Consider the following 13318-nt stretch of genomic DNA (forward strand, 5'->3'; position numbering starts at 1 on the left):
TCAGTCGTTACATAAAGTTTTATATATGAAAATATGCACAATTTCATGTAGAATACAACAAAAAACAACCCATGGTTGTAGCTTTTATCAGTTTGGAAATATTTTCATATAAATCACAATAAGTGCCAAAATTTCAACCTTCAGTCAAATTTGACTCGACCGAAATGGTCGAAAACTACAATTGTAAGCTAAAACTCTTACATTCTAGTAATATTCAATCATTTACCTTCATTTTGCAACAAATTGGAAGTCTCTAGCACAATATTTCGATTTATGGTGAATTTTAAAAAAAAAAAAACTTTTTCCTTATGTCCGCGTGTGGTAACTTGGCCGAACATCTCAGAAATTCTTTCGTCACTTTGTCGTAATGTTTGCACCGTTTTATATTAGTCGTTACATAAAGTTTTATATATGAAAATGTGCGCAATTTCATGTAAAATACAACAAAAAATAACTCATGGTTGTAGCTTCTATCAGTTTTGAAATATTTTCATATAAATCACGATGTGCCAAAATTTCAACCTTTGGTCAACTTTGACTCAACCGAAATGGTCGAAAAACGCAATTGTAAGCTAAAACTCTTACATTCTAGTAATATTCAATCATTTACCTTCATTTTGCAACAAATTGGAAGTCTCTAGCACAATATTTCGATTTATGGTGAATTTTTAAAAAAACTTTTTCCTTACGTCCGTGCGGTAACTTGGCCGAACATCTCAGAAATTCTTTCGTCACTTTGTCGTAATGTTTGCACTGTTTTATATCAGTCGTTACATAAAGTTTTATATATGAAAATGTGTGCAATTTCATGTAGAATACAACAAAAAATAACTCATGGTTGTAGCTTTTATCAGTTTTGAAATATTCAATATAAATCACGATAAATAGAAAAAATTCGACCTTTGGTCAACTTTAACTTGACGGAAATGGTCGAAAACTGCAATTGTAAGCTAAAATACTTACAGTCTAGTAATATTCAATCAATTACCTTCATTTTGCAACAAACAGGAAGTCTCTAGCACAATATTTCGATTTATGGTGAATTTTTGAAAAAAAGTTTTTTTTACGTCTGTGCGTTACAAATTCATGCATCATTTTGTGATAATATTTTCTCTGTGTTGCTTTGATCGTTTTACAATTTGTTATATACCAAAATCATCACAATTTAGTGTACAATACAAAGAAATAAAATAACTCATTAGCTTTAACCGTTTTGCTCACAGCGCGATTTGTATACAATTATATATGAAATTTTTTTTGCGCTGTCATATATTTCAATATTTATATGTGATAATGATATTTTTTTTCATTTCTGATGGTTGCATACTAAACTTCAGGCAATGTCAAAAAAAGGAGCCAAAAATGAACTCTCCATCTTAAAAACTAAGCGTGCTGTGATTTTTTGAAAAAAACTTTTTTTCCGCTTCGGCACTAACTCCTGAACACCGCAGGCATACGGCAGACACTTTCGTAAATAGAGGCTCGGCGTTTAAGGGTTAATATTACAGTGGCCTGAAGACCTCCAAACAGAACCTTATCCTAATTTTATTTACATTTGCCACAGCTTATCAACTACCATCTTTCAATACTTAACCTAACTTATTTCCTACTTATCACTAAAGTTTATCAAAACAGTCTTCCTATACTTAACTTAGCCTAACTTAATACTAGCAATAGTCAAAATATTATCAACAAATGATCTAACTCTGGCGTATATCCGATTCAAGTTCCTTATCTTCCTCAGCACTTTATCTCAGAATAATCCAAGATAACCACGAAAGTCAACACACAATTTGGAGATCACTACGGAGTTTATTTCAGCTATGACATCCAAGCTGAGGAGAGAAATTACTTTGGAATTTCTTCATGCAGTCTTTTTCCACACAAATCCCTTCTCTCCTTCCAAACGGGAATCTGAGATCTAGCAATAAAATCAGCCTGCAGATATTAAAGCACTTTCTCTAGCCCCAATCCCATTTAGGACAGTCACTGTCTTAAGGGGAGCGCACGCTTATATAGAAATAATGCCCCGATTTTTATGAAATTTTTATATGTTATACATATATATAAGGTGATGTTCCAGAGAAAAATTTGAGAGTGATCGGATAATTATTTTGGATTTTATTAAAAAAATAAGAAAAAAATAAAAAAAAAATTATTCACCTTCATTTTTAGAGCTATTGCAATGCGGCTTCATACACAGAAAGTATATCATAGTATGAAAAAAATGATGGGAAGAGTTTTTCTACTTTTCCTTTTTTTTTGGATGGGGGCGAGGGGGGATTTTCCCCCACCCAAATTTGTATAATTTGATTATCACAGGTTCCTCGTCAACCTAAGAAAAAACCTAGCCCCAAACAAATATTCGTCTTTCTTTCCTCTTTCCAATGGTATATTTAACTTTAAAATTGGCCTAAAAATAAAAATATAGTTTGCGTTTGAAGTGCAAAAAAGTGAGAACTGAGAAAAACGACCGTAAAGATCAACAAGTGTTTTTTTTTGGCACTCGTGGAAAAAACTTATCTTAGAGCATTATTTTGATTGATTTCTGGCTCCAGGTCACCCCCCCTCCATAAAAAGGGGTATTATTCACTCGAGGCGAGGGTATCATCAAGTACCACCTGACTCATTGTTGCCTGGTTTGAAACTAAGAAACTAAAAGTTTCGTAGCTACCAGGCTGATACTCGACGCATTTTCAGTCGTTTTTTTTCACTTGCTTGGTCATTTTGGTCTTTGGAGTTTGATTTTTAAGCCTTTTTGTCTCTTGAATGAAGAACTTCCTCTATACTTTCACTTGTGCCAAACAGATGTGTTAGTAAGTTGAATTTCTCACAGCCGGAGTTGTGTTCAATTTCCTCAATATTTATCTCACTCAATTGATGGTGCTGAGATTTTCCATTGCAAATTCGCTTTGCTGGGGCACTTACCGTAAACCTACACAACTGGCACTTCATTAAAATATCAGTATCCCATCTATTGGCAGAGACATCGACCTGAACTTTACCCCTGCAATTTCCTACCTTGCATCAAATACCCGATCTTACTGAGATCTAGATATAATGAACTTGTCATCATATACTCCCTTTTCATCATCCTTTATTCATTTTATCAACTGTGAGCGTATTTTTGAAGGTGAAAGTATATAGATTGTATTTAGAGTTACTGGATGCAAAAAAAAAAAAAAAAACAGGCAAAAAACACCGCAAATAGCGAAAAAATTGCTGAGTAAAAAGATGCCTGGCACCCAGTTTCAGCGTTTGGGGGCAACTGACTCGCTCAGCACCCTGTCTCACAGTCTCAGTGTCTCTTAGACCATGCATTCACCAAGGAACAAGCCATTGTTGTTGCCAGACATAGTGGGAGATAAGGTGATATAAAAATCAAAATAATTAATAAATTAGGCGAATAAAGGAAAAAATGACAATAGTCATTAGGAGCCAAATGTCAGCCCTACCTCACCGTGGGGGTGGCGGAGGCCCAAAACCCCATCAATTTTAATATTTCGAAAAAATGCTTTGGTCACGTGATAACGAAGGTGTTGCTCATGTCTTACGGCCATTTAACCATTTTTTTAAATTTCAAAAATATTCATAAAAAATCGAAGAGTGTGCTCCCCTTAAGTAACTGACATAAAAACTTTCACTGTGGAACTTGAAAATGGTTCGGTTTCACCAACTGTTTGGCTGCTTTGGTAGTTGCCAATGTCCTTTTCTTATCCCAGGTAAAGCTTCTTCCGGTTCAGGTGAAGGGAAGCCAATTACTCTACCCTATCACACTTAAGCAAACTGCAAATAAAAAAGGAAAAAAACAACATGAAAACATACATCAGACATTCATAACAAAAACACAAAATAAAACGTAAATAAAAACATCACAACAACAAAAACAAAACAATCAATTTACACAAACCATCTTTCATCATACAAACCCAAACTTACCCTACCACAACATGTTTCCCCTCTCCCTTAACACAGGTTGATGTCGCAAGATCTTTGGCAGTGCTTTTGGTCCCGACTTGCTCTCCAGGACCAGAGGGAATTCCACGGTTCCCATCTTGTTTCTTGCCCTGTCTTTGTTGGGGGGGGGTGAGTTGAAGGCTCGCTCCCCTTCCCTGTGAATGTTGTTCTTGGCCTCCTGAGCAGTGGAGGTTTGTTTGCCAAGAGGAAGCATCAATGGAGGAAGAAGGTGCCATCTTGGAAGGGGTTTTTCTCCTCCTTTGATGGCCACTTCTCAGTCTCCTTCTGGTTCCTTCTATTCCCAATCTTCCTCCAGTTGCTTCTTCTTCCTTGGAAGATTTTACCCTTTCCCATTCTTCCATAGCTGTGTCTTTGGAAGTTTTGGTTGAAGGGTCATGACATATCTCTCTGGCTGTCCCTCTCTCTCTCTCTCTCTCTCTCTCTCTCTCTCTCTCTCTCTCTCTCTCTCTCTCTCTCGCTGGGGGGGTCTTCCCCCCCTCGGTGAGGAAGAAGGCAATGCCATCTTGTTCTATTTCAAGTTTGGAGGCTCAGAAGATGGCTAGCATCTGGGTTTCTCTAGGCCTTCCAGGAAAACCAACCTACGGTGGCCTGTTGTCCCATTTCTTTTCCTCTCACTTTCTCATGTTGTCTGCCTTGACAGTTACCAGCACTGATGCTCTCCCCTTGACAGTACCAGTGATGCCACATCAGCCTTTGGTGTACCCTGACCAGCGTTTTGAGTTGGCGGCTGCAGTGGCTAACCCATTTACCTCTTCGTAGACTTACTGTTCTGGAATCCAGATCTGCCAGCAGTGTATCATTCTCAGAGCTTTGGAACCCCTTTTGTGGTGGTGGCTTCTCCCACTCAGTTAGCAGCATATCCCTCACAGAGCTTTGGACCCCCTACTGCAGTGGTGACTTTTACCTAGGAACCGTCTTCTGATGGTCTCATGAAGCAGTGGTTGACAGAGTCGACATCGTTTTCGAAAGAAGTTCACTTGTGTTGTGAAGAACAAGCGTCACAAGTCTCCGTCTTCTTCTCCATCTTCCTTCCCTTCTTCTTTGTCTTCACCCAACCACGGCTGTGGTTCTCCCGCTCCAGCTTACAGCCATCTCGCAGGTGAGGGGGTGTCACATCCAGTCGCTTCTCGTCCATGATTTTTTCACTCCAAGCAGAGATCAGCAGTCGGAAAATCTATGGCAGTGTCGTCTTCCCCCGATCCCCATTCATTTTCATAGAAAGGATGACAAGGCTCCTGTTTAGAAATCCCATGTAGGGAAGGCTTCAGAAGTTCAGCCATTTCCTTCTGGGTCCCGCTATTGTTTGACTGGCATGAGAGGCTCTGCACGACTGTGGACATATTTTCCAGCCTAGGCCGTTGTCGCCTTGTCGCTCACACATCCGTGACCTTAGTCTCCATCATTCCAGAACTCCTCCCTGTTCACACTTTCCCGGGAGGCCCTCTGATCGTCATTCCAGCTCCCACGAACACACGTTCATGTCCTTGTAGACACCCACGTACATGCAGTTAGTTCAGTCCAGTCTGCCATTCAGCCTCACTCTTCAGCATCTCATGATCTTTCATATGCTCACTCTCCTAGGAGAGATCGAGTTCACACGGCTGTGGACATGACAGCACGGATGTACAGCCGTATATCGACACACGACCATCACACGGGGAAATGTAGAAGTTTTTTCAGGATGGCGTGTCCAGGAATGAGCCATCAACCTTGCTCAAGTGAAGGTTTGGGAAGAGAACAGGATGCCTATGGTCATGCCACGTTGAAGCACCGATTCCCGTCCTATCACTGTCTCGTTCAATTCTTTCGAGCAAAGAGCCTTGATAGAACTGCTGTGGACTTCTAGAAAGGTGAACACCCATGTGTGAGTGCATCAATAGCATGTCTGAGCAATGCCTTTCGATCACTTATGTGTTTTAGCTTGATCATCTGGGTTACCATACCATCTACATACAAGTGAACGGGATTGTTCTGCCAGCTTTTATGTCCTTCATAGCGTAAGATGACGGGGTCTTATTCAACAGTAGTAGTTAGCCAACGTTTTCAGTAAACGTCCACTTCATCAAACGAACGGGCAGTGAATTTGAACAAATGGATCATTCTCCCAGATGTTTCCAACATGAGTTACGAACTTCGTTGGTCGTTTTCTTCATAGTATCCAACGTCCTTTTCATAATGCCTACAATCGAATGAATGAGTTCGTTCTATCAGACCCATACAGCCGTCATTGCAGGAATTGACAATCCTTTTATTGTGTTCAGCCAGAAACTTCAACATTTTTCAGTAGGAAGAAATCTTTGTTTCATTGTTCACATTCAAACATTGACTCTTGATTGTTCCTACATTAATATTAACCTTCGACTCGTGAACCAAGGTATAGGCAGTCCCCGGTTATCGGCGGGGTTCCGTTTCCGAGGGTGTGATGATAACCGAAAATTGCCGCTAACCAAAAATTGGCGATTTCGGCGATTTTCGGGGGTTATCGGCGCCGATTTTCGGTTATTGGCACCTCTGTTGGTATGTATCGACGCCAATGCCCAATTATCAGCGCCAATAAGCGGAAATTGGCGATTTTTGGCACCGAAAATTGCCGATTTTCATCGCTAGACAAGCACCATAAAACAGATCGCTGTTAACCAGGGACTGCCTGTAGTTACAGTTCGTCAGCATGGATGTCTTCGGATTCCTGTTCCTTTTCGACTGCAGGTTGATTTCATTTACAATGAAGTTCTGTAGAACCATACCAACATACGCTTCAGAAACAAGATTCAATCAATTCTGATTGTGCAAGGTTTTTTTCCTTGTGCGATCAGAATTATTCTCTAGCTCCGTAGATCTACGGATCAGGCCTACTCCTTGGTACAACAGCCTCAGTGTTCTCTTCTGCAATACTCTTCTTAGCACAAGGATGAAGACTAATTCTTGAAGATGGAAAGGGAGGTCATGGACTTCAACAAGGTCTCCCCATTCCTTCCCATCCTCTCTGAGAGAGGTGAGGGAAATTAGCCTAGTGGTGTGACAACAATTATCCTCCTGGGGTGCTGTACACACTTCCCCTCCAGAGGTACTCTGTGCCTCAAAACATCAACCAAAGGGGATTCACCTACACTTCAAGAGGTTAGGTTGGCTTCGGATAAGTTGGGTATTTAACCTAACTTAGCCTACCCATTCCTTCCCATCCTCTCTCAGAGAGGTGAGAGAAATTAGCCAAATGGTGAGATGACAACTATCCCCTCGGGGTACTTTACGCACTTCCCCTCTAGAGATACTCTGTGCCTCAAAGCATCAACCGAAGGGCATTCATCTACACTTCAAGAGGTTAGGTTGGGTTTGGAATAAGTAGGGTACTTAACCTAACTTAGCCTAGCCTAACAAATTCTAGTCTAACTTACCAGACCTGCATTTTAATATCCTGGAGCTACTTGTGTAATGGCATCAACCAGGAGGTAGACTCCTGCTCTACAAGGGACTAGGTTGGATTAGCCTTGGTTGGGTACTTAGTCTAGCCTAACTAGTTCTAGCTTAACCTTACCAATCCTGTACTTCAGCATCCTGGGAATTCTTGTTTCATGGCATCAACCAGAAGATAGTTACCTGTACTTCAAGGGTCTAAGTTGGGTTAGGTTAGGTTGGGTACTTAACCCAACCTAGCCTAAACTAAACCTACCCTAGCCTGACCTAATCCACACCTCAGTAACCTAGGTCTTCTTAGATCTCCAATCCTCGGGATCCGAGGATAGGCATTCCATAGTGTTGTTAAGGAATGATACCATGGTACAGAAGTTCCTTAGTCAACAGTGGTGGGGCTATTGTCCTGTTGTCTCCTCAACTGACAGTGCGGGTGCATGAGTTTGCAGTAGCACACTCAGCACAGCGGTCAACCACATACTCCATTGGCGGTGCAGGTGCACGGGTTTGCAGCAGCACACTCAGCACAATGGTCAACCAGACACACTCCAGGATGATGGATGTATGACAGACAAGTTTGGTTTCGCATCCATGATTCAAGTCTTGTGCTCACAACTTTTCTTCATTTTGCCTGATTCATCGGGAGATTAACAATACCTCCAAACTAAGTTCTGCCAACTTGTGTTTGGTTCCTACTCAGTCAAGAAGCGGTGTCAAGGAGCTCCATTTCCTTTGACTTGATGTAGTTACACTCGTCCTGTGAGGAGTGGGAGATGTAAGCAGTAGCTGCTGCTGCTGTAATTACCAGTTGATCCACAACCCGAGGAGAGAATATTATGTGGATCTTAAGACAGTTGCAGGAGTCACAGTGTCAAAATAGGCACTCCTTTGATAGCAATGACACCAAGGTAGTGCCATGGTTACTCTGTCCTCCTCGAGAGACTTTTCATTCTTCTGAACATTGACCACAGCAGCAGTCTCCTACACTTCCTTTCTTAGAACTTTACACAGTTCTTTTTTAGACTTTCAAGAGTCTCAGGATCCAAGATAGACACTCCTCAGTGTGATAGCAATGACACCACGGTACTGCCGTGGTCAACAAAAGGTACTAGTGTCCTTTCATCTACTCTATTGCAGTGCAAGTACACGAGCAGAGAGAACTTTCAGCGCAGTGGCCAACCAGACGTCTCAAGCAAGATGGATGTAAGTGCAACATTTATTCACTGAAGTCAGGAGATAAGGACAGTTGATCTTGGCGCCTTGACTTCCCAGTTCATCCAGCCTCTGAAGAAGCTTGATCATAGTCCTTCTTTCTCGACTTACTGAAGTTGGTGCTGTTCTCTTGTGTCTTCTCGCACCTTTGAATAAAGTAAGACGTCTTTGGTACCCATTTACATCTGGAAGCTTATGGCTTTCATCATTCGACATGTACTTCTATGGTCCTGTGATGCCAAAGACAGTAGGATGTCTATGTTGCCTCTGTAAAGACTAGACTTTCAACCCAATGCTAATGACTCGTTCGTTATCTTTGAGTTGGTTGAGAAACGGTGTCCAAATTGTCATTTCTCTGACTAGTGAGATGATCAAATGAGCATACCCCGCAACTTCTTGGTGGAGATCAGCACGTTTCAAACCAGATCTTTCGAGGCCAGGGGCATCGGCCTGTCCATCACATTCAGGAAGAACCCATCGGTTGAGTATAATCATACAGATCATATTCATCTCCTTTTACCTTGGGACGTTACTCATAGGTCCTTGGACTCCTTTTCCTTGGATCCTATGGCGGGTGCTCAACAAATCATGTAGTTTACCCAGCTCTTGAGGGACAGGTTGCATCTCACTTAAGGTGTGCAGCTGCTAGGAGAAGGTGTGTGTGTGGAACTGGCCTCCTCCCTTTCTCCTGTCTGCCTTCCTCTTCCAGTGGGCAGAGGAGCAATGAACAAGCTGTCATATGCAGGTGATTTTGATGACTGAGTATCCTGTCTACAATCTAGCTCTATTTGGATTAGTAAATGCAAATCCTTCTCTCTAGCAAGGGGAGAAAGGGACTGACTATGAGCAAACCAGTTGGTTATTCTTAGCTTTATAGTCTCCGACACTGGGGGTTCATCCAAACCTTCTCGAATCAAGGATATTACATTACTTTAATTCAAAATTCCCAAAAGTCTGACAATTGAACGTCTCTCTTGTTCAATAGATCAGAAGTATGGTCTCCTTCCTTTACTCTTTCATGACTAGGAAGAGAGTACCCAGGTCAGCCAAACTACCAGTCAGTTCAGAGATTTACTTGGAATCCTCCCTCCAAAAGTAAGTCTCCCATATGTAAAGACCGAGGGTTTGCATTCAAAGTAATTTGTATTTTTCTTAACATACAAACCTGGGGTCTTCACATTAAGGGCTCACCTCTTACCACCCCTCATTCCCTTAACTGGGTCAAAAGGTAAACTGCGTAGAACTGAATGTATACAGACTTGGTGGGCGGTGCTTCTGCCCCTACCATTGGCAACTGTTACCATAACCTCTGAGCAAAACTTCAACGGCTGGATTTCCAGCTCGCTGAAAGTTAATCCCTTATGTAAAGACCTCAGGCTTTTATGTAAGGAAAAATACAAATTAATTTTAAAATTTATCAATTTGATAGCTCGTTTGTGGTCCCAAAGGGGAATGGTTCCCCTAATTTCCTTTCCTGGGGGTAGATGTTCCTCGTCTTTTTCCACTCAGGAAAGATCTTTTCAGACAGTCTCATTTGAGAAGATTCCATCTAACCTCCACATGCTTCATCTGACTGTGTGGGGATTGTCATTGTCATTGTTACGAGCTAAGGGCATTTCTAGAATGGCCTAGGAAGCAATCCTAAGTCTAGGAGGCCCTCCACTGTTCAACTTGTGTTTCAATAACAGTGGTCAGTTTATTAATCGTGTTGCTTGTCCAAAGTGATATCTAGCACCCGTTCACTAGATATCATGATTTAAGTTCTGCCAGCATCTCAGGTATGCAAAGCAGATGTCTGTCACAACAGTCAAAGGATACCGCTTTACATTGCCTTCAGTTCTGCATCATGCTGACTGGAATATCGCTCACAATTTAAAGTTAGAAGAGGTTTTCTATCTTTTGTACTGGAAATTTCAATCTTCCTACCATGGTTTATGATGAAATTTAGATGTAGTTCTCCAGATTTTAATGCAACCTCAGTTTGAGCCTTTTGATAAGTCATCACTTAAGAACTTCGAAGACACCTTTCTTTTAGCTCTTGCTGTGGCAAAGTGTGTTAGTGAGCTTTCTTGTATGTGGGCTTTGTTCTAGTGGCAACCTCCCTTTTCTTTCATTACTTAAAGAAAAAATATAGAAGTGAAAGCCCTTCTCAGATTTGTGACAATACTTAGTTTAACTGCTTTGGTAGGCAATGCTGAAGTGGCTGTCTTTCGTTCAGTTAGAATTCTTAAGGATTTATATTAGTGAGCTTCAAGCCCTTTCTTGTATGTGGGCATTGTTCTAGTGGCAACTACTCTTTTCTTTCATTGCTTAGAGAAAAGATTAGAAGTGAAAGCCCTTCCCAGATTTATGACAGTGTTTAATTTAACTGCTTTGGGTAAAACTCTTAAGGGTTTACCTGGACAGACGTAAACCTTTAAGAGGAGGAGTTTAAGTATTCATCTGTGGTGTTAGGAGACCAAACACTCCTATATCCAAGAATGCTTAAGTCAATGCACACAGAGTTGATTCCTGAGCTTTTACCATTTTTTAAAATAATCCTCATGGCTTCCGTACTATAAGAACATCTTTATTTCCTTTAAAACCTTTCACTAGAGAAGATTGTCATGCAGCTCAGGGAAGATGTAACTGTTGTTGACTCATATTATTTGTGAAATGTTCAAATTTAGCATGAGGTGTAAAGCCCTTAGTCCTATGGTTGAGGCAAGGACGCTCTCTCCTGAACCAAATATGAGAGTAACCCTGTTTTCTATCTTATCATTACTTGTTAGAAAATCCTACTATTGAAATTTGGGAGCATGAAGGTACACATTGGTGTATAGGAGAACCCCTTCATATATGAAGGTGGTAGATGTCTTTAGTTTTGGACTGTTGGTTATGGCTTTCGACTCAAGCACAGGAGTCACTAGTACTCTATGAGATGGAATCCTTTTTTCCTTGTAAGGATCCTCTGTTGTTCCAACGTCTGGTGACAGTACTTGCCAGTAAGGATCACACAACAGGCAGGAATGTTGAGAAGCTTTATCCCCTCATTGATAAAGCTTTTAGTTTGCTTGGGTGAATATTGTTTCTCTGGCTGCACTAACCCACCATCCTCATTCAGTGTGGTAGTCAGCTAACTTTATCAGTAGGCAAGATTCATTCCAAATAATGAGACATGATAAAATTAATTATTTGGATACTTACTGTTAAAGTGGAAAGTGGAAACCCACCCAATCTCCCCACATCTTAGTGGGTAGTCATGAAGAATTCTGACAAGAACAGAAACATTCCAGCGCCACCTGGTGGGGAACAGGTGATTACAGAGACAGTCCTAGCAGGTTAGCCAAGCATTATTTTTTTTTATTTTGATTGCCAATAACACTTAATAGCCTGAAGATATAGGCTAACCTTAACAGTAGGTAAGTATCCAGATAATTACTTTTATCATGAAAATTCCCATTTGCATAATAGTTTGTAGGTCTATAACCAGTTAGAGTGAATTCACATGCCACAAATGGATATGCAATATATTTTCATGCTTATTCAAATGATGGGTTTTCATACACAAGTGTTAAGTCCTAGAGTACATTAGACCCCTCTCTAGCGTAGATGCCCTTCTCTTTTTTAATACAGATATGATGATGAATGCTTCAAGGAATCCAGTGGTTGTCAGATCACTGTGGAACTTGTGTTGGATGTGTGCCAGGTGCATCATTGATGAAGAATACATTATTTTCAAGAATGTCATGATTTCAACCGTTCACTCTTTTAATTCTGGATCTGGAAATCATGTATTGCAATGAATAATGCTCTAGTCTGCAAGTGTCATCATTCAGAACTGGTTTCAAGATCTTCCACATGTCATCAGAATTAACTGGCCAGTGAAATAACTGCATTTAAGTGTGGATGAAAGTCTTTGGTCTGAAGTTGTTGGAGAGTGGGATGTCCACCAAATAAAGTACAGTACAGTATATAGGTAAATTCTCTGACAATGCATGTCATGAGTATTTAAGATCACTGAGGCCCATAAGAAATAGAAAAAACATGAGTGAAACCTTATTAGAATCAATGCTTAATCACCTGAATAGGTCATAGATGTTTTGAGTGGTTATGCTAAATATTTTTGCAATATTACTTGTGGGCCAAAACGAGTAGGCCAGTACCAGGGGACTAACCACATTAAATTAATTCATGGACTTATTTTCAGATTTACTGTAGCTCTGCCTTGTTTTCTGATAGAGTCATGTATTTTACAGTGCAGATATTTGGCTTTTTACATGACAGTATTTTATTTGTCACTTGTTTTTTAAAAAGTATATCTTATACTTTACATTTTAAACTGACATAGAATTTTGTCAGACATTCTTTACTGACATTCTTTACTGACATTCTTTAGATATTGTAAATAAATATTTTAAGTTTTTTATTGTGTATAACTATATCAAAACAACAAATACATACACAGTTCTTGAGGTGGCAATCCATTAGTAATGGGCTGAGATTTGGATCAGTCATAAATATTCTAAATCTGGTGAAGGGGTGCCAGATGGTGCATGCTGAGCATTGCTACATTCAGTCTTTATGACTCACTTCTATCAAACATTAAGACATTGGTTGCCTCATTTTGTATCTCAACTGTAATTCATAAAGCAACATGTACAGAGCAGATAATTCATTAATTTGCATACTATCATCACCAAGGGTAGTTTAATCCTAAGTAAACAAACAATTACAGTGA

The 13318-nt window shown here is 40.3% G+C and overlaps 1 protein-coding gene across 6 annotated transcripts in view; it reads left to right on the top strand.

Annotated features, from left to right (window-relative positions):
• LOC136842568 (gastric triacylglycerol lipase-like) overlaps positions 1-13003 on the top strand; it is a 141450-nt gene extending 128447 nt beyond the window's left edge. For 4 of the 6 annotated variants that reach the window (XM_067110056.1, XM_067110057.1, XM_067110058.1 and 1 more), the window contains one exon: positions 12214-13003. The gene's annotated coding sequence lies outside the window, so the exon portion shown is untranslated. Of the gene's footprint in view, positions 1-1744; positions 1946-12213 lie in introns of those variants that run through there. The other 2 variants (XM_067110061.1, XM_067110060.1) reach the window with 1 other exon arrangement.
• The last annotated feature ends 315 nt before the right edge of the window (positions 13004-13318 follow it).

The sequence above is a fragment of the Macrobrachium rosenbergii genome, chromosome 10 (genome assembly GCF_040412425.1).
Source record: "Macrobrachium rosenbergii isolate ZJJX-2024 chromosome 10, ASM4041242v1, whole genome shotgun sequence".
Taxonomy (NCBI): Eukaryota; Metazoa; Arthropoda; class Malacostraca; order Decapoda; family Palaemonidae; genus Macrobrachium; species Macrobrachium rosenbergii.